This window comes from Taeniopygia guttata, chromosome Z (assembly GCF_048771995.1).
Source record: "Taeniopygia guttata chromosome Z, bTaeGut7.mat, whole genome shotgun sequence".
NCBI lineage: Eukaryota > Metazoa > Chordata > Aves > Passeriformes > Estrildidae > Taeniopygia > Taeniopygia guttata.
The window spans coordinates 47,989,266-48,010,348 of record NC_133063.1 but is presented as its reverse complement, the minus strand read 5'-3'; the positions used below and the strand labels follow the sequence as shown (position 1 = coordinate 48,010,348).

Genomic DNA, 21,083 nt, shown 5'->3' with positions numbered 1-21,083 from the left:
CGTGCTGGGAGCCCAGGGCTGGATGCAGTGTTCCAGGTGGGTCTCAGCAGAGCAGAGGGGCAGTATCCCCTCCCTCCCCTGCTGCCCACGGGGCTCTGGATGCTGCCCAGGACACATTAGCCTAAATTTGGGAAATTCTTAAGCCCAAGGGGATTAGCCAAATGTATATATTTTAATGAATGGAAGATTGTCAGATATGTTGAACTTTGTTTGGTGTCTTAGGTAGCATGTGAGTGACCTTTTCGTTTCTCCTTGCAGAGTAATCTTTATGATTCTGCTTTAATGCTTTTTCTTGTCTATGCAAAAAACTGGAAAAGAGAATTTTAAAATAATTAAAGTTTTCTCCTCATTCAGTTCCTCTGTAGCTATCATTTATAATTCATTAATGATGTACATGCTTTGAATAAACCATGTATCTCAAAATGGTTTGTTGAAGGAAAAAATCCTTTCATACGTTCACATTGTATATTTTATAATAACTTTTATCAACCTATGATTGAAAATCTATCTCCATTTTGAAACTTTCTGTAATGGATTGAGATAAAATCTAATTCTGCACGTCACATACTCCATGGGCCAAACAGATCCTTCATTTAATTCCATTAAGCGGGTTTTGCAGAGAAAGGAGTAATTTACAGGAAGCTCTTGGCCCCGAACCCCCTTCAAAGCAACTGGCAAATTAGGTATGGCGCAGGCATGTGGCAGTGGGTGAAGCCTCCTTCGTGTGGGTGGAAGATGAAACCTTGAGGGGCAGGATGTTTTCTGGAGCACAGGGTTGTTACCCAGCGGTGCTGCTGCCCTCTGAGCCTGCTCAGGTGCTCACCCACCACTGCCTTCGCATGTCACCCGTAGGACGCTGCCTGCGCTGATGCAGACACTGATTGTGCTGCTCCACGGCCTTGACAGCGCTCACTAACCTGGATTTGATGTGGCATGACAAGACACCAACTTCTGCTCTGGCAGCGAGGCTGTTCACGTGCAGTGCAGGATGCCAGGGTCTCTCAGGACGTTCGAGCTGTATCCATGCGTAATGGCCTTGTGCAGTTAAGTGGAGCACGCTGTCTGAGATGAAAGTCAAATTTCAGAGCAGGCTTGTTTCCCTCTCCTCCCTCTCCCTCCACCAGTGCCCCTTTCACCAGCACAACGGGATGTCTTCCTGCTTCCCCGTCGCTCCCCAAAACACACAAGCCCTCTTTCCTGTGTGGTGTAACTAATCTGGTTTGCTGACTGAGATCTGCTGGGGCCTTTAAAGTGATGCCAGCTACTATGTACTCAGTGTAGCATGGCAGCATTTCAGAATGAAGCTAAAAATCCAAATCCAATAAGCAAGAAAATAACCATAAAGAAGAATCCCTGGTTTCCATTCTGTCCATCAGCTTGCTGTCTGATGGGGCAGCTTTGCACTAGAAGTTGGCCATGGACCATATGTTAGAAGTATGAAGACCTCTTTTTTTCCTACTTTTTTTCCTCTTTAAGCTCAAATTTATGAAGAGATGTATTTATAAAAATCCTAAAAGAAAATCACATTATTTTCAGATATGAGCTCTCAGGCAGTTTGGATTCCTTCTTCTCTCTGTTTGGATTAGCAAACAGCAGCAAAACTCACACTTCTCTTCCTAAATCCCCATTCAAAATGGAAGGAAGGTTTCTCAAGCTCAGGTTTTATTCTTTTGAGATTTACTGAAAGACAGTTTCAGTGAGGGGGTTGTGATCCTGTGAGGTGCTGGCTTTCATGAAAATTAGCAGAACAATTTTGTGAAAAATATTTGCATTTCAAGCAAATACAGATTAGTAAGACTTTTATGGTGAAAAAGGCTTTTATGGTTTTGTGAAGAAAACAGGTTAAATGATTTCTTGTTTGTAAAGTTTGTGGAGAGAAGATGACTTTTCAAAAAAGCCCTAAAGAATCCCCAAAACTACACAACATCTTGGGGGAAACAGGATATGACAAAAACAGAGTAATGGGGGAAACCATCCATAGTGCCAGAATGGGTCCTGGAACCAGGGGGATGCTTTTGTAGAAGAATGGAATGGGTGTTGGAAACTCTCTGGCTCTCTAAAATGGCAGAGTGATGTTCTCTTCTACCAGAGCATTCAAAGAGAAAACTGTTCTTATATGGTTTCATCAGGCCAATTTTAACTTTTATTTTATTTTTATTGTACAAAACAAATAGAGAAATTTGCCAGTGTAGGGAGGGTTAAGAGTGGATAATTCACTTTTTTGACTCATTCTGATAAGAAAAGAGCTCATCAACTTCCTGTAGCCTTGCATCTGAAGACAGTTGCTGACAGATTGCACAAAATATGTCCCTGCATTTTTAGGACCCCGAGACAGCATCTTGCAAGCAGATAAAACCAAATAAAACCTGACAAACCGGTTTTGTACTGGAGAGATGAGAGGAAAAATGCAAATACTTTATGTTAGAGGATTTGAATGTGAAGCTGTGAAGAAGGGCATTGAGTTATAACTTAAACTCCTTAAATGTTCTCTTGATCATGAAGGATCTTAGTTAATTAAAAGCTATTGCATAACTGCTGCTGGGGAGTGAAAAGTTTATTTTTAATTATACTGCCTTACATAATGGTTATACGAAGACAGAGGCAGAGAAAGTGATTTAAGTATATTTTTTAAATACAGTTAAATTAAAAAGTGAGGTGTTGATGCATTAATTCATCCTTGACTTGTCCCTGGATCTGTTTCATGATCTCTGCTTCAGCACGCAGTTTTTGAGGACAGTGTCTGTTTGTTCTGTACTTGTACAGCCCACGGCTATGATGACGACTTCTTGGGCATGGTATTCATCACAATAATAAATAATCTTGTCCACTTTCAGCTTCTCCTTTGATCTTAGAATGTTTTGGCCAGCAGACTGGTACACATGCATCTGTAACTTATATGCCAACAAATCATGTCTATAATTTATTGTAATCATGGAAAACGTATTTCAGCTGGATGATTTCTTAAGTAATGTAGTAACTCTGGCTATAAGACTGTATTTTCTGCCTTGATACAAAAAAATGTTGGCTTTAAAGGCTGAGCATGCAACAGTACAATTATTACAATGTTTTTTTAACCAGAGACAGCATCTACAGAAAGGGAAAGTAAGGGGAACTGAATATTTGTGTGTAACGTAAATAAAGGAGAAAATTGTTTTCTGTCTTAACTTAAAAATATCTCCTATGAAATACTCCCTTACCTCTTTGAAGTCTGTGTGTGCCTCGTCAGTGTTTGCCAGCAGTGGAGAGGTATCACTGTGGGGCTTTGGGTCATTAGGAGAACTTGCCTTGCTTCTGCATGCTCAGGGAAGGGGCTGCTGGAGGCAGCCAGACTCTGCTCCAGCCAATTCTCCATCGTTCAGCCCCTGAGTGAGATCTTGAGCTGCAATGTTGTGTCCTGCAGTGTAATGTTCAATTTATCTAAGCAAAATACTCGTCTGGAGGAGCCACCACTAGCTGATCAGGCTGGACAAAGAAACAGACAGGAAAACCTCAGCTTGCAGAGTGATCCTGGGCTCACTCTTGTTAGACTTTAAAGGGCTTGTTTCTAGCCATGAACAAACTATTGTCCATTTACTTCTGCTTTGACAATCACCTTTCCTACAAAAGGACTGATGGTGATGATGATTATGATTGTTGTTGAGCAGGCCTATATTGTGTAGGGTTTTAAAGCAAAATTATGGTAGACACCATAATAGCTCCAAGGAAGTCTGCTGGGAGAGTTCTCTGCTTTGTGGCCTTGGCCTGCCCTTCCCCCTCTTCAAATTCTGTAATTTCTGAAAGTACCTGCGACTTTTTTGAGTTACAGAGGAAAAGCTGGAATTGATTTACGGCCTGACTTAGTGGGGCTTTGAACAGAAACTTATGGCTATTGAGTATTTCTGACAAAGTCTTGTCAGAGGTTTAGAGCTTGCTTTGTAAATGCGTTTATTAATTAATGTCTGCCTCTCTCATGGCTTTGACTATTATTTTTTTTTAATGAAAGCCATACAAAGGGCTTAATTTCAGTGATTTTTAAATTATTTTTGTCTTGAAGTATTTGTCAGGGAAAAAGCATATGAAATTGAATAGATGTAAAAATTAATAACATCAGATCCTTTCAATAAAAGGGAATTAATGCAATGAAGCTATGCAATATCAAGTTGTATCTATGGGGTCAGATATGCAGAGATCCCTGTCTGAGGTACACGAAATCGTGAATTTAGAGGGAATGACAATATTGTCTGTTGTTGATGTTACAGTATATTTTCATCCTGTTGTTTGGTGGGGTGGTTAACACTCAGGGGTACCATGTGCCTCGTGTTCTCATGCATGTGTATGAACAGCAGGCTTGTGCACTTCCCTTCCCTTTCATGCTTGTCCAAGTATCTTCAATTGTCATCTAAGTATAAAGCCCAAAACTCAGTAATTTGATTGTTCATTTTTAAGCTTCTTACGTAAGTATGTGTTTCTTATGTCCTTTAGAAGGGCTTAATTAAACTCTTTTCAGATAGCTGGAAAAAGTAGGACAAGAAGGCAGGATGTCAAGTAGCTCTCCAAACCAGTCTGATCTCCCATGACCGGGGTAGGTCCTGGAAACCCTGGACTGGGATTAAGATGCCTGCATGATTTTGAATGCTGGAATCCTACATCTTTGTTTTGGCAAATATCAGCAATATATTGCATATTGTTTATCATAATTTTTCTTAAATATTAATGGGGAATGTCTGCCAATTGTGAAACTGAAAGAAGAGGCTTAATGGAGAGGCACAGAGGCCAGAGATGGTGTTGGGGGTGGGATTTGATGGGGGGAATGGTTCAGCTCCACATCCTCAGACTCTAGAAATATGCAGCCTGGAAGGTGTACAAAGGACCTGCAGCAAGCTGCAGATAACCCCATCTATACCCTGGGAATACGTAATGGTGTGCATTAGGGTATATGGTGTTAGATGCAACATTTAGACATTATAGGATGGGGTGGCAATAAAAGATGGCAGAGAGCAAATGCTGCTGAGCCCTGACAAACCTCATCAGTTTGCCAGCACACCAGAACCATCACCTCCTCACAGACACTTTGCCTTTTCTTTCCTCTTTGCTAATTAGAGGAAAGAAAAGGGTAGGTCTCTGCCTTAAACACTGGCTTACTGAGCTCAGCCTTGAAAACTGAAATCTGTCTGCAACTGGGAGTTGTTTGCTTCTGCTCTGTGGTTTTCTGCTGCTCACTCTTACAGCTGGTTTCCCTGGGGTTTGGCTGAAAATCCCCTGCTGCTGCCTCCTTGTGCCTGTGTGTATCCCAGGGGGAGGCTGTTGGTGTCCTGCTTCCTTTCTGGCGTTTTCACATGGGAGGCTTATAAGTTTTAGATCAACTAGAAACCAAGACTGAATAGTAGAAACCAAGGTAGAACTTAGATTCAATTGAGAGGGGTTTTCTTTTGTTTTTTTTTCTGCTTTTTTGTTGGGGTTTTTTGTTTGAGTTTTCTTTTTTTGTGGGGTTTTTTTGGCAGGGGGAGGGCAGTGGCCAGTGATTTACTAATTTGTTTTTCTAACTTGTGAACTTCCACCCTTCCCCCCAAATGTAACCAGAAAGGAGCCGGCATCACTTGGCAAAGGAACATTTAGGTTAAGTTTCATTTTGCCGGAAATGTTTTTCCTTAGTTGTTAAAAACAGATTGAGGTTTTTGACAGCACAATGTGGTGTCCAGCCCAAGTGTGGGTGGCAGGGAACACTATGTAGGGGGGTGCCAGATGTTTTTCTCTGCCTCAGGGGAATATCTTTGAAAATACTCACTCTTCTGGTGAGATCTGCTGCTGCACAAACTGCCAAAACCTTATAGGGATCTCAAACGTTTGTGCTGCCTGTGGACACTGAACTGGTGCTCTTATACGTGCAGAGCTCAGTGGGAAGCCAGGGAATCTTCTGTCTTGATTCGAAGCTCCGTGACCAGATGCATCTCTGACTCATCATCTCCAGTGCACTGCTACTGCAAATTATTTGAATTTCCTGTGAGCCTGTAACCAAGGTAATGGCACTCATCACTGGTGAAGGTGGCTGTCCTGTTTCACTCATGGATTTTCTTTCTGATGGTACTTTGGGAATGGTTGACACGATCTCTGTTTTGCTTGGGGATTGAAAGTGTCTGCTTTGCTCTTGAAATCAGAGCTGAAACTTTTCTCCCACTGATGTTTGCTTTAACCATGCCTAGCTGCTGTTAGATGGGTATTGACTTCAACTCCATGAATATCTGTTTTTCTTCACTGTGCTTTGGGATCAGTATAGAAAAAATGTCTGTGTTCTTAGAGAGAGCACAGCATTCTGTGGGAGTGCTCTTAGCCTTGTAGGGATTTGTGTCTGTCTTCTGATGGGTGTCTGTTTTTGTTTTGAGGAGATTTCTGGACCAAAAAGTCAACAAAATGTAGGTCCAGAGGGATACTGGGAGTTGTGGAATCCAGATGCCCATCTTAGAGCAGAACAATATGCTTAGGCCATCGCTGATGGATGGGTCCTAGCTTATTTAGCCTATTCTTTGAAAAACCTAAGGCAAAATAATCTTCTACTGGCTTGCTCCATTGCTCTGTCCTTGCGTTTTTGGTTTTTTTTTTTTTTTTTAATATGTCGTCTAGATATTTCTTATTGGGAATTAAGCTGATTAATTTTTGGTTTACTCTCAATGGATGTATAGTACAATTCACTGCTGTCCTTTTTGCAGCCTTACACGGCTTTGAAGACTTACTGTGTTCAGATGTCTCTTTTTCAGCACACATACATTCCTTTCTTTGAGCCTTTCCACAGAGGGACACCCACCCTGAAGTAAAATATCCAAAATCTGGAATATTCCTCCTGGTCACCTAAAAGGTTGTCTGGGAATCTTTATTACTGCATGCAGTGGAGATGATTCATGGAAAAATGCTGGTTATAATCTGTCATGACTATCTTTATTTCTAAGAAGTTTTTATTTTTTTAACCTCTTTATAAAGTACTCCCCAGATATGAGTACATGCAAGCAAAAAAAAATCTTCTTTAACACAAAATATTATTGAAGTTCCTTTTTATACAGCAACAATTTAAATGCTTCTTTCTTCCTTTCAAAATATAGGATGGAAAGATTTAAGGAATCATGGGTATTTTTTCTTCCTTTTTACCTCAAAGCCCTGCTGCAAAAATTGTGCATCTTCCAGAATACCACAGGGCAATTTTGTAAATGTGGGGGCAACCAGACCTTGAGTTGCTTTGTGGATTTGAATTACTTCAAACTATTTTCATGCAGCTGAATATTTGACTGTGTGGGAGTGTTTTCTCTTAAAAGCAATGAAAAAACAGGGGCGAAGAAAACAAAAAGTAAATTATAGTTCCAAATTTATTAAACAGATCACAGTTTCCATACCATGGATACAGATTATAATCACTAATATTTTGCACAAAGAAAGAAGATAATGGCACAGACCTGCAATTAATATTTCACTTCAGCAAAATATTGTGATGTAGCTGTCCTGATTCTCAATATGTACAAAATCAGTGTGTTCCAAGTATTATTTTGCACTCTGCTTTAGTTTCTTGGGAGAAATGTTGCAGCAGAAACTGGTACTTAGTTTATAAAAAGCACACTCGGTATCACCTGGAGGGATTTTTGTGCCATGTGATGTGGTGTGGTGTGTCCTCTCCTCAGATTACAGACAGCCAAATTTAATTGCCAGTGTGATGCCAGGCTGCAGCCAGCTCCATGGCTGGCTGGCCTGGCCTTTTGGGCAGTTTCCCATGCTACACACTCCAAAGTTTGGACTACTATGAAAAATATGGTGTGAGCATCTGCCTGCCTGGGCTGCTGCTGCTCACTGTGGAAAGAGCTGGGCACTGGTGTGGAAGGATGTGCCCGTCCCTTTTGGGTGCCTGTGTCAACAGGCTGGAAACACTGAGCAGCCATACAAGGAACAGCCTCTGGCTCTGGCCATCACAAAAGTGTGCAGGCTGGAGTTACTCCTCCAGCTAAGACAGGTTTTAATGTTTTGGGTATAACAAAGCAAAGCCTAACCAAAGATGTGCTTCTGCAGAAGACAAGGGGTTTTCTTTTTCCTTTTACAACCACTTTTCTGCAAAACATTCTAAGTGTTTTGTTGCAGACAATATCTATGTTGTTGAAGGAGGTTGACAGGCACTGTCTGGGCTTGACACAAGTGCCTGTGAGAGCAACACACATGGTATAATGATTTTTATGCAAAGAACAAGATATCTGTATCCAAGACAAAGTGCTTTGTATGCTGGGATTTCTGCAGCCCACAGATGCTGGGAGAATTCTTCATAACAGCTGGGGTGCTCACAGTTTGGGTGATGGCTTCTGTTATCTGAAAGGGGTGAACTCTGAAGACTAAAACTAAAAAACTCACAATATTTACCAAGGGGCACTTGGCGCCTTTACTTAGCTTTGCATTGTTATCTCTTTAGAAATGTGAAATTCTACTTTATAAATCAGGGTGGGTTTTTTTTTATTTCTACCTCTACATTTTTCCATCACCATATTATGGATGCTACCAGGTGCAGATGGTCATCAAATCACCATCATATTCCTGCCTGTGCAGCAGTGCACCTTCCTCTGTGTCAGGATCTCATGGGGGATGTTTTGCATGCATGCAGCTCATTTAGGGAAGTATTTGGAACTTGCAGACACACTGGGAATTGAATTTTATTTTCTCTCCCATGGTAACTACCAGTTTTTGCTCAGCACAAATGGCTGTCTTTCATCAGAAGACACATTTTTAATAGAGAAATAACTTTTAAAGAAAAAAAGCAGAACTGCTGTGCATTTAGAGACAAGAGATGCCTTAGCTAAATCATTGCTTCTAGAAAAGTTGTTTAGCCAAGCTGGCACCCATCTGCCTTTACCCTGACCAGCACCAGTCTCCCACCAAACCACAGGACTCTGCCTGGAATTTTTCTTATGAAGTAGTCCTTACAAATCCTCATCTCAAAATGCAATTTTCTCTTTCCCCAGTTCCCTGATTTTGCTAAATCCAGGTATCCTTGATATCCCCTGCCTGCTGTATCTTCGCTGTGCCTCAGCCAATTCCCTACACTCTAATCTTTAATTCTTAGGTTGTTTTTTTTTTTCTTTAGCCTGTGGTTTTGCATTAATTAATCTGGGTTTTGCACATGCCTGGTTTATCTTGCAACACAGTGGGTTGCCCACTGATGTTCACCTTCACCAGTGTAGAGCCACCTCTGCAGCTCTTCTTGTTGGCACAGGAAACGTGCTATTAGAAGTGCAGCAGTGACTGTGGGGATTGTAGACTGGCACAATTTAGGGCAGGTCAGAAATTCTCCCAGAACTGAGTTGGGCAATTGACTGGATTGAAGTTGGCACAGAAAAGCAGACAGCCTTTGAGCAGGAGCTCTTCCCAGTGCAGCTGAGTAATCCTTAAGATGTTTCCTTCATTTCTGTGTTGATATATAATAATTTCAGCTAGTGTCCAGGCAGCCCACCAAATTCTATTAACAGTCTGATCCTAAGGGGATTAGCTAATGACTTTCCATACTGATTGGGTAATGACTTTTTTGCAAAGTGAGAACTCAGCAGAAAACAATCCTGGCAATTACAGTCTGCTCATGTTAGTACTGCAAGTGTTGCAGAGCAGTTCCATGAATAAAATGGCTTAACTTCTCAAATTAAGTCTGTGTCTGTCTCACCAATCTCCCTACAGTCTCCTATTCTTGTCTGATAGAGCACCTTTTGTGCTTCAGATTCTTTGCGGGTGAGAGTGGTTGTAATCTCCCTGAACAGACTCTTGTCTGTTTTGGTGGAATGCCCTGGATCCTGTTGGCATTTCAGGTGCAGCCCAGCCCTGTGGGCTGCTGGCAAACTCATGTGCTCCCCAGGCTGTCCCCTCCTTTACTCCAGGAGAGGTACTCAGTATGCTACGGAAAACAGCCAAAAAGCTTTCCTGACTTTGGGGGAGAAGACAGGATTTCAGACATCCAAATCTAGTACAGGCATCACTGGGGACATAAATGCTCTTTTGAAATGTATGGTTAAAAGGGGAAGTCTCTAAGCAGATCCCTTAATGAAGGTCTGGAAACAAGGGGAGAAATAGTTGCATATGTAAACACTCAGTTCAGAACAGATCAAAAAGAGGGCAAGTTTGCAACCAGCATTCTGATAGCTCTTCCAGAAAAGTGGAGCATTACCTCACATTGACCCTTAGGGTATGCAAAGGAGAATTATGGTATAAGAGCAACTCAAAAGAGAAACAAAATACACCCAAGAAGGGTCTTCAACCATACCAACACTTGAGTCTTTGTTCCCTCTGGAGACAAGAAAGGGTGTGCAGCACAGTCTTACAGTCTCTTCTTACAGTAATTTTTACTTTTTCTAAGTACTCATTTTGCCAACAAAACAATAGTTTAAAGATGTGTTAGCAGCTGCATCTGCAACTGCATCCTTCAGCCATTGTTATGCATAATTACTCACTGTTTTATTAATTATTTTGTGCTCCCAGTAGTCTGGTTTGAGAGCAAAAGCTCATCACTGAGATGTCTGCTTGGGTCCCATCAGAGGCACTGAAGCTTGGCTGACTAGCTACTTTGCTGTTTGTTTTACCCTCGCTGCTTGATGCTTGATGTAAAAATCAAATAAACCCCTCCAGCCTGTAAATGGGATGGCACAGTTCATAGGTAACAACAGTGGCCTGCATGCCACAGTTTGCTTTCTGATATACGGCGTTTATAAAATACATTTTTAGCAAATAGTTAGGAAGAGGAAAAACTGCAGATAAGCAGTTTATTGGAACTAAATGTGGCTGCTCCATTCTCTTTCCAGCTACTGTTAGACAGTCTTATGCAGTGTTGGTAGCTTAGTTGTAAAGATCAGCTTAATAGCTGAAGTGTTGGTACATCCTGATGTTGAGCACAGAGAAATCTTATGCTTGTTTTCACTGTTACATACTACTTTTGAGATTTTTTTTTGGTGCCATATTCAGCTCATCTCTCCCATAGATGCTTGCCTTCTCCTTCTCCACTGTCACTGACTTGCTTCCCTGAGAAAAATAATGCCTATGCCAGGTTTAAAAGGAAATTTGTTCAGTGAAATGCAGTTACATTTCTTCTTTATTTTTGTAACCAGGCTTTTTCCACTCATCTTCGCTGTAGTGCAAAAACCAGTAGTTTTTAATGAAAAATAATTTTTCCTCCTTCTCCTCCACAAAAAAATTGAGAAATGCAATGACAGATATTTTTATGGAAACCAAATATTATATGATTTGAGCATGCAAACCCTGGAGATTATAATGCAAACTGATTTGCTGTCTTTGAGTTTAGTGGCCATTGCCAGCTGTTGGCCACAACAGAGTGCTGTTGTGTGCCCTCGTTGTCGTTGTCACTGTTGTCTCCAGTGATGCTATGATTGGTGCCAAGTGCATCCCTCACACCCTGCCTCGGAGCTGGGGGGGGGGGGGGGGGGGTAGGGGGGGGCACCCCTCATAGCTGTCCCCAAGAACAAATCTCCACCACTGCCACTCATATTCCTGTGGCACTGCTGGAGCAGAGATACCTCCCAGGCTGCCCCTTTCCCTGTGCTCCTTGTCACTCAGCTGCTTTTGTCCTTCTCTGGTTCAGGGCAGGCCCTGCTGCCTCTTGGCTTTCAGTGCTGTGTGCATTTCTCCAGCTGTTGCAGTTGTGTGCCTCTCTGCTTCTCGAATTTTTTCATGGGCTGAGTCATCACCACTGCTCCTGAGCATTCCTGCACCTTCAGCATCTTGAATCTTGGTCTGAATCTTACTGCTTGGGCCAATTTCTGGTATTTTTTTTCATTGTCCTGATTTTGCAGATTATAAATTTAAATGAAGAGAGTTCTGATTTTCCACTCTCTGCTGCTCCCGGGCCCTTGTTGCATAGTAAGCGACCAGCTGACAAACACGGCATGTAACATCATGCATATTCCTGCTGACATTGTTGACAGCAGAGCTCATGCATAAAAAAAAATATGCCATAAAGCATAGGTAGCTCTGCAGACTTCTGCTCTATTTAATGCCCAAGTCAGAATATTGGTCAAAGCTTCTATAAGAATGAGAGATGACATTTCCCCATCTGCTCATGTGAGGGGAGGAGTTTGTTCTTTGAAAAGCAGAATAATGGTTAGAAGACAAATGAGCAGGCTAAACTGCAATATGCTTCAGGAGTAATTGCTCCTGAGTTGCAGATGTGTTCAGTGAACAGGGGCTATGTAGCAATGCTGTTTGGAACAGGTTTGAAAGCTTTTTAATGCTGCTGGCAAAGCAAAATGGTGCTTCTTTTTGACCATGAAGTAAAATAAGAGAAGGATTTCATAATAATTTTTAAATAACGATTAAAAGAAAAGTTTTTGTGCTCCTTATCTAACCTGTTTTCTGAACTATGCACATTTATTAAACCAGACACCAAAGGATGGGGTCTACAGACATCATTTCTTTCTGCTGGTTTTTGGCAAATAATATAATTGTAAGATAGGCTGGATTCTCTAAAGAGAATCTAGTTCCAACCCACCTGCCATGGGCAGAGTCACCTTTAACTGGATTAGGTTGCTCACAGCCCCAGTCTGACTTTCAGTGTTTCCAGGGAGGTGACATCTACCACTTCTCTGGGCAACCTGTGCCACTATCATCATAAAAAAAATTTTTTTCTTACATCTGGTTTGAATCTACGCTTGTTTAGCTTAAAATCTCTTATCACTTGTCCTGTCACAACAGGCCCTACTAAAAAGTCTGTCCCCATCTTTTTAACAAGTCTCCACTTACTGAAAAGCCACAATAAGGTTTCCCTGGAGTCGTGTCTTCTCCAGGCTGAACGGTCCCATTTCCCTCAGTCTGTCCTCACAGCAGAGGCGCTCCCTCCCTCTGATCATCTTGGTGGCCTCCTCTGGGCTGACTCCAGCAGGTCCCTCTCCCTCCCGTGCTGGGAGCCCAGGGCTGGATGCAGTGCTCCAGATGGGTCTCAGCAGAGCAGAGCACAGGGGCAGAATCCCCTCCCTCCCCTGCTGCCCACGGGGCTCTGGATGCAGCCCAGGACACGTTTGGCTCTCTGGGCTGTGAGTGCCATGGCCGGGCCATGTGCAGCCTCTCACCCACAGCACCCCCAAGCCCTTCTGGGCAGGGCTGCTCTGGCTCTGTTCATGCCCAGCCTGGGCTGGTACCAGGGGTTGTTCCAGCCCTTCGCCTTGTTAAACCTCATGATGCTCCCATGGGCCGCTCCTTGGGCTTGTCTGGGTCCTTCTGGATGGCATCCTGTCTTCATGTGTGTCAAACCACCTCAGTTTGGTGTCACCTGCAAACTTGGTGAGGGTGCGCTTGATCTCACTGTCCATGCTGTCAATGATGATACTAAATAGTCCTGGTCCCAGTACAGGCCCCTGAGGGTCACCACTCATCACTGATCTCCATTTCGACAGTGAGCTGTTTATCCATTACAAGATGTGACTTTGTGGCAAGAGATGTCTATAAGTTTGCTAAATGACCCTCCTGCACTCATGGTGCAGGATCACAGGCACGTCAGCATCAGCACCAGCACTTCCTGACACTGATCCCATGGTGAGACTTCCATTCCAAGAAAGGCCTCTCCCACTCTGAGGTCACCATCACCCAAGGGGACTGAATTGTGATGGTTCATTCAGTGTTGAAGATTTTCTTCTCTACTGTGCCTCAGTGTTTGGTGCAGCAGGGAGCTGTAGCCCAGGTCTTGTCCTCACCTGCCTTGGAGAGCCATCTGTGGCAAACATCACAGGTACCTGACATGAAATAGAAAATGTTAATGGAAACAATTCAAAAGGCAGGTAGCCAGGATATAATCCCCTCCCTGCGAGCGATTTGAAAACAGTGTAACAAGTATGTCAATTGACTCTCTGGATGCCCTTTCACTATGTTTCCAGGAGAAAGACTGTCAATTTTCTTGCTGATTTTGTGAGCTCAGTTTAAACTAAGTTTCCCATTGCTCCACTTACGCTACAAACATTCCCAGATAGAACAATATAGGAGGGTTGGGTCACACACTTATTTACTCATGAATGAAAAGCCATACGCACAAACATTTAGCATTTTATTTTTGTAAAGACAGGCAAAACTCCTTTTCTTTCCCTTTTTAAAAATTCAAATCTGCCCTTGAGTTTTCATGCATTTGTTACAAATTTCTGGATTAGTGGTGTAAGTTAGAAATGCTTTGTTTCTCTACCTTTGCTGTCACTTGTCTAGTTTGAATTGGTACGGCATGATGAAAGGCTTGTGGGTAATCTGGGTGTTGCAGCTGCCTTAGAGCCCATGCAGTGTCAGTCCTATGCTGCCTCATCTGAAGAATCTTAATCTTTCTACCTGAAGGTGCTGAACATGATGTAGTGTGAAGGTGTGGACTGCACATCCTGTATCCCTGTCCACTTCTGCAGGCTTGTGTGTTTTATGGCAGCACAGAGGAGCTGTCACTCAACCATCCATGAGCACGCCTTTCCATCCAGAGCAGATTCTTTCCAGAGGTTTGTTCAATGAGAGACACATGCTTGAAGGTGGTGGTAACACTAGTATTTAGTATTTCCTGGTATCTAAAGGCACTTTGTGCCAAGCTGTTTCAAAGGTACTCATGAAGACAATGGATCACAACCTGTTAGATCTGCAGAAGGGCTGTGCTGGTGAGTTGGGCTTAGTGGGTCCTCTGGGTGTGCAGGCACCTGGCAGTGGTGTGTTTGCAGTAAATGTTCAAAGCAGGAATTTAAAGCATTACAGTGCAGTGTTTCCTTCTGGGCAGAAGATATTTGTGCCGACCTGCCTCTGTGCGTCTGTGGACTGCTGTTTGTTCTGTTGAAATGCCAGCTGGCTCCGGGCATCTGCGCTCAGTCCTGCGCCACAAAGGCACAGGCGCCATTTGGTTTGGCTCCATAAATAGCTTTTGTTCATTCATTGAAAATGCAGTAATTATAAAGATGCTAGTTTAATAACTGTGTTTAATTAATGCTGGGTTAGTAAACGACGTGTAGAGAGGAGGTTAAAATTTGCTAAAGGCTATTGCTGTATAGCTCTTAATTGAATTAAGTGTGTATAAAACTGGGCCTCTTTCCTGTCCCTGGAGAAACAAGTTGGATGCACTGGAGCGTATGGATGCTATTGATTTCAGAAAGCTCTGGTTAAAGGCAGTACAAAAATGCTTTATGGCCAAAGTCCAGATCCTTCTGCATGTATAATAAGGCCAAGGCAGTGTTAGCACAAAACGATAGTAAGCATGATGTTTACTTAAGGAATTCATATACCTGTTATTATTATCACAAGTCATTTCCCAAGAAGGCCTAGCGAAAAAAAAAATCCCTACAGTCACAATTTGAGCCTTATTTTGGAATTGTTAGCTCTTTTAATAGTTTTTATATAGGAGAGTAGGTTGACCTGTGTCTTGTTTTTCTGTGTATATGTAAAAGTATATTAAACACTCAAACACAGTGTCAAAAATCTTAAGGAAAATATCAACAGTTTTTTATTTTGTTTTTTTTCCAGCCGTCTGTGTGCAGCAGATGTTTATAGCATAAGTAGTCCTCCAGGAAAGAGGACTATAGCATAAGTAGTTTATAGCATAAGTGGTCCTCCAGTAAGGACTACTTGAAGTTGTCCTCCAGGAAGGTTTGTAACACAGATAATGAAGGCAAGATCTTCATGTGTTAGACACAGCATCCTTGTGCCCTGTCTCTTTTATGGAAACTCGTATCATACTTGAAATGAGTCTGTATAAAAAAACTTGTATTCTTAGTACAGGAAAGTTGCATGTGGAATAAAGGTTGTCTCTTTGCAAAGGGAAGAATAAAGGAGAAGTTGCAATTGAGTTTGCTGGGAGATTTGGACAAACACTACAGTTCCATTCAAGGGAATAATTTTTTTTAAAACTTTTGGATTAAAAGCTTCTAATGGACCTTTTAATGTAGTTTGAAGGTCAAGCATTATATATTGCAAATTAATCTTTTCATGTTTTATGAGTATAAGTTCTCACTGTATTCGTTTGCCTTCTTCTAGCAGAGTCTTCTGGATGTTGCTTTGGCTTTACAAGTAGTTCTGCTGGAGCCAGCTAGAATTTTAGCCACATGGAAAACCAGGAGTTGGCTTTGGATTTTATTTTTTTTCCCCTCAAGATGAGCAACTTGTATACTCAGGAAAAAGCAGCTTGCATGAACTCAATGGGTCAATATCCCAAATAAAAATGTTGCAGAGAAAGAACATGCTGGTATTTTCTTCACAGATCCACAGGATGAGGGCACAAAGTCTTATCAGAGCTGTTGGATAACTGATTCAGAAAATGCAGACAGCTTGTATTTGACTGGTTTTTGTCTCCTATTGCACAGGCTGCAGAATCAAAAATAATATAAAGTGACCTTTAGGATAAAACTGGGAAGGTCTCACTGACCATTTGACAAGCCCTCAGTTACAGCATTTTTTCCAGAAAAATTATGTTTTCCCTCAAGTCCTTTGAAAATTCTGTTTGAACTTTAAAAGGCAGATATTGTGCAGTATTTCTCTCCCATGTTTGTTAAAAACATCTTTTCTAGTTTTATAGAAAAGTAGGTCACACTAGGGTGCACTGTTTCTTTTTGTGTCTTACAGACAAAAGTGTAATCACAGAAGGATGTTCTAATGAGGCAATTAACAGGGAGATTTGTAAAATATTTGAGGAAATGTCAGTTTTCCAGGAAGTCAGGCAGTTTGGGAAAGGACAGACTTTTAAGAGTATCTGAAATACTTGAACTGTCAACAAGAAAAAGCAAAGTAACTCAAAAAGTGATTTACAAAAACATGTAAAGAAATTCAGTAGGTTTGGAGGTCTGACAAAATTCAGGAAGCAGTGAAAGAAGTATTTAGTGACAATTTCTGAAGAAGGGCAAGACAATGGAATATAGAGATCATTGGTTTGGGTGATGTTTGTGCCTCAAAGTTTCCACCCAAGTGAAGACTCTGTGAGTTTCTGAAGCTTTGCATGCCCGGATCTTAGGATAACACCTGTGCAAGGAGATCTCTTGTTCTCTGGACAGCTCTGTGCAGCACCCACATACTGGTTTTGTTCGAAAGAGATGCTTTAAATATCAGTACTGAGGTTTGTGACACTGTGGCACAGTAACACACTTTTTTTTGGGTTTGTGTTGTGAGTATTATGCCTCTGGTGTTTTCGTGAGAGAAATGTGCGTGGTGAGAACTAGAGCAAGCCAAAACTGCTAAAGCTTGCTTGAGTGGTAATGTTATCTCTTTCATGGGCTATTGCTCTTCCACAATATAATTTAGTTGAGTATAAGTTGCTTCAAAGAAATCCTGCTGGTGTTGCTGCTTGTTACTCTACAGTATCTGGGTTAAAATAGCAGGGAAAAAAGGGTGGCTTAGCTTTGATGTCTGATACTGTTAGGAGTGAGTTGCTCTTTCCTGCTTCAGAGAGCTTCTCACAGCTGTTGAGAGAAGTACTTAGCCCCAAAATATAAGACTTGTATCCCCCAGGGCTGTTGGAGAAGAGGTTGTGAATAATTTGACTTGAAGTCAAGGTGGTGCTCGGTGGAGCAGGAAATTAGGAGTGCTATTTTTAAATGCTGAAGAACTTATTAAAAAGCAGTAATAGTTTTCATTAGACAAAGAGTTTTGAGTTTGGGAGTCTCATGATTTGAGGTAGCATCATTCATCAAGTAAGTGTTTTTTAAAGAGTGCCAAGTAAATCTGTCTTCCTGGAAGGGTTGGTGACTATCAGGAGAATTAAGTAAGGGATGTGAAGCTTTTTGACATAAATCTTGGCATGCCAAGTATGTCTCTCTAAATTGGCAGCTGGTGTTGCCACACATTAGCATTTAGAATAAAATAAAAATGACAAATTTGTCTAATGTGAGAATAAAACTAACACAGAAATTCTGCTCAGTCTGTATCATTTTGTCCTCTCACTCCTTTGCTCTGTGCCTGTGATTTTCCAAGAATTTTAAAGATGAGAAAAACACAAATTTTCATACCCCCTCCCCTTCTAACACCAGATGGAAAATGGCCCATGGACATAAGCTTGCAGCAAAAGGAGGGATAATTCAGATATTAGAGAAGAAAATTCTGACCGTAAGGGTTGAGGTCACTTAGCCAGACAGGATGGGGAATCCACACCAGTGGAGATTGTTGTGCAGGAATTTGCAGGGATGTGCCATGTCTGTCGAACACTATTTCAAGCAGGGAAGTTGAGCAAAGGCCCACTGAGGTACTTTGCAAACTAGGTTAGTGTGCTTTCTGTGACAGAAAAAGGGCAGTCAGCCTTTGAAGATGCTTATACTAGGTTAAAATCAAGAAAGCAGAAGTCTTACCTTCCTTTGTCCTTGCCCAAGACAGAAAAGTGTGTTAATGCAAAGAATTTTTGACATTAAAAAATTATGTACAACCAGAGCAGAATAAGATCCAGATCTCCATAGCTGCAAAAAGTCGCTTTGATTTTTTTCCAGACCTTTGGGTTTCTTAGCAGCAAGTTCTCTGCCTAAGGGCTCTTCAGAAAATGGGTAGTCTGAAGTTGGCAGGTCTTGAGATTAATTTTATATTTTTCGGCTGAATGTAAGTCCAAGAAGACATGTAGTAATTGTAATAACACATTTACAGCTGCACTGGAATGCCCTGACCCTAAGCAGGTCATAAGCTTCAAAAAGTAACTGTTTGCTGTGATGTAAAAACAGCATTTATTCTTTGGCTTTGTAAGACTTTCTAGTTCAGTACAGTGTGAACAAATGTGCTATTTGGTACTTCAGGAAGATTTTTCTATTTAATCCTGCCCAAGAGATCTCCAAAACAGAGATGACTTTTGGGGTCTCATACTCTTCAGCACCTGGTTGTACACATTTGCACAGACCTGTAAATGAGATATTTCCTTCCACTGTTGAGTCATTCTTGTCCAACAAGTGGTATGTATGTAAGTAAAACCAAAGATTTTTTTAAAACTCATTATTCAATGGAAAGCTGATTAACAAGACCTTGAAACCTAATATCCCCAAGAGACAGTTCACTGAATGCAACCTGGTTCATAGCAGGCAATAAAAATTAGAGGTGACTTGAGAGTGAGCCATTATATTGTGCTTGGAGGGAAATTCAGGCTCAGGCACACAGTGGAGTTTGCACTGGGTAACAATTCATAGAGGTCAGCAGACCTGTGGTAACTGGGGCTCAGTGATTGCCTCTGACAGTCAACAAGAGGTCAAAACCAGGCCATTGTGGGGCTCCTGCCCTGCTCGCTGCCAGGGCATGGTCCTACACCTTCCCTTTCACAAGCACTAATGCCTCTCCAGCCTGACTTCTTCTCTGGGGCAGTGGCAAGGGTTCTGCCCCAGACCAGCTACCCTCTGAATCCTTGGGTGAGAGAGCATATGAGGACTGTGCATTCCCAAATATGCAGCAAGGAGCTTGCTCAGCCATTATGACTGGCTTGGGCTCTGAACTTTTTTTCTAGATAGATTGTCAGATTTTAAATTTCTACTTTCTCACCACTCTCATGACAATAAATGTTTTGTGTAGCTTCCAAGACACAAAAACTCTTGGTTCTGCTTCTTGGTGCCAGATGAGGTTTGCTTCTATCTTGTGACTCACAAAGTAAGTCTGAAGTTTGCTGAGGCTGCTTATGGTTTTTAGAAACCATTGCTTTTAGCATAACGAGTTTGGTTTCTAAAAGCCCTTTGAGGGGGTTGAAAATTCTGCCTTCAGCCTCTCAAACCACTCCTGTGGTTCAGACTGGTGAGGCTGTTCAGTCATGGAAAGTGGAGCAGGATAAGTTTTGATAGCATCATCCCAGAGTAATGATGGTAGGAAGGGAGGGTGGAAGAGGGCAGAGGAGGGAGAAGATGTGTGGAAAGACAGTGTCTGGTTTGTGTGTGTGTGTGTGTGAGAGAGAGAGAAAGAGAAGAAAGACTGGGTCTTCTTTGCTGGAGGAGGAGAGCAAAATCCCTTCACAGGGCATGGTCCTGCTCTTGACTGACTGCATGCCAGTTGAGAAGGGCAGCCTGGCTGGATTTCTGCCTGCTGTCTTAAAGAAATCCCTGCTCTCCAAAGTCTTTACTGCCTTAAATGTAAAGATTAGCATCACAGCTCACACTCCTGAGATGTCTGAAGCAGAGGCAGACTGGTGACCACTCGCTTGATCTTCATTAAGGTGCATTTCAGTGTTTGTACCTGTGTACTGGGGCTGTTCTGGGTTGTGACCAAGCTGTAGTCCCTTATTTGTTGTCCTGCACTCCCAAGTTGAGGTCTGAGGGAAGGAGTTTCCACTCTTGCAAGTCCCTGCTGCCCTAAGGGGCTGGTTAAGGCCTGTAGGGTGAGCTGGTACCCTAATGAGCTGTGGTCACATGGATAATGATGCAGAAACTAAATCTTCCCACAACTCTACCCATCTTAAAATTATGAAGTGCAATGGAATTTATCTGAGCAACCTTATTTTCAGCATTTTCTTCCCTCTTCCTGTCCAAATGTTGTACTTCTGCTTTGGAAACTGCTCTGCTTTATATTTATCCCTCTCATATGACAGTCCAGAAAGCTTGTATGCATCCTCCTTTTTTTTTTTTTTTTTTTTTTTTTTTTCCCTTAAATACAATTAATTCCCAACTAAAGATTAGCAGTTTCAAAATGTAAATGTAAGAATACAGTGTTCTAATGGGAGAAGAGAAGTTGTGAGCAACCTGCCTATCCCCAGGAGAACTGCAAGGCTGGAAACCCCAGGGATGAATAGCTGAGATGGGTTAAACAAGTTCTTGATTTTTTCTTTGAAAAGTACTATTACCTGGTGTGTCAAGTCTATTCAAAATAATCCAAAATATCTCTCGGCATATTATGGTTTTAAGAAATCCCATTTAATTCTGCTTCTTTCCTCAATGGATTCCTGTTATGGTTTGCACTTTTAGGCTTTCTGTAGAAGCAGGGCAGATTTTCCCTCTGTGTGTTTTGTCTGTGGGGAATAGAGAGTCCATAAATTAGCTGTTCCTTATGGGAAAGCCTGCAGTGGCAATTCCTGTGGGACATTCTTCCTCTCAAGGGGAAACATTTCCTCTTCAGGCTTTGCCCCTGCAATGCACATCAGGCTTTCTACATTGGATTGAGGACAGGTAGGATGAGGATGTGTGATCATCAGCCTCATCTGTAAGAACAGAATC

The 21,083-nt window shown here is 41.9% G+C and overlaps 1 protein-coding gene across 13 annotated transcripts in view; it reads left to right on the top strand.

The window, feature by feature from the left end:
• PDZD2 (PDZ domain containing 2) overlaps window positions 1–21,083 on the top strand; it is a 201,269-nt gene that overhangs the window by 26,566 nt on the left and 153,620 nt on the right. For 5 of the 13 annotated variants that reach the window (XM_072922591.1, XM_072922586.1, XM_072922589.1 and 2 more), the window contains one exon: window positions 5,868–5,996. The exons of the other annotated variants lie outside the window; for them this stretch is intronic. The gene's annotated coding sequence lies outside the window, so the exon portion shown is untranslated. The remainder of the gene's footprint in view (window positions 1–5,867; window positions 5,997–21,083) is intronic. 13 annotated transcript variants of the gene reach the window in all.